We start from the raw sequence: 688 nt of genomic DNA, 5'->3' as shown, positions 1-688 counted from the left end.
GGAATAAGCACTTCCCTGGCAACTGCAAGGGACTGAGTTCAATCCCCGGTTCCACCAAAAATAAATAAATAAATAAATAAATAAATAAATAAATAATCAAAAGCAAAAGTGGTTCCAAAGATATTCTTATTCCATTCTTTAAAAAAAGGAAACTGTTCCTTCTAACTTTACACCCACCCCATATCCTAATTCAAAACACATCATTTAATTGTCTTGGTCATGGACATTTACAAGATGAGATTTTATATTTCATTTCTGTAGCTTCTGGTTATCAGAAAACCCATGCTTTCATTATTGAAAGAGTTCGGTCTGGCTGATGTTGGTGTATCAATTCCAACATTCTTCATCCTCATCATTGTTTCTGGAGGCATTTCCTCTAGTTCACTGTCTTCATTTTCATTAAAAGCTGCTGCTACTGAAAGGTTTTTGGAGCAAGAGTGAGAACAGTTTCTTTAGGCGTGCTTGATCCAGGTTGGATGGACATAGCTGGTGCTTTCTTTGTTATCTGACTACCTACGGCAGATCCAAACTTGGAGATCTTTGTAGGCTTTGTCGGGAGGTCTGCAGCTTTTTCTTCAACTGATTGCTTTCAGGGCTGCGACTGGAACTTTCCCCTTCACTATTGGAAGAAACAGTCTTAGTTTCCAAAGTTCTTCTTCTCTTCTCCCCCTCTCCCTCCCCCTCCCCT

The 688-nt window shown here is 39.4% G+C and overlaps 1 pseudogene; it reads right to left on the bottom strand.

Annotated features, from left to right (window-relative positions):
- Positions 1-204: 204 nt before the first annotated feature.
- The window catches only part of LOC111815302, a 1,142-nt pseudogene continuing 658 nt past the window's right edge, over positions 205-688 (bottom strand).

The sequence above is a fragment of the Octodon degus genome, unplaced genomic scaffold (assembly GCF_000260255.1).
Source record: "Octodon degus isolate 3935 unplaced genomic scaffold, OctDeg1.0 scaffold00014, whole genome shotgun sequence".
In the NCBI taxonomy this organism is placed as follows: Eukaryota; Metazoa; Chordata; class Mammalia; order Rodentia; family Octodontidae; genus Octodon; species Octodon degus.
This window is presented reverse-complemented; position numbering and strand designations above follow the sequence as displayed.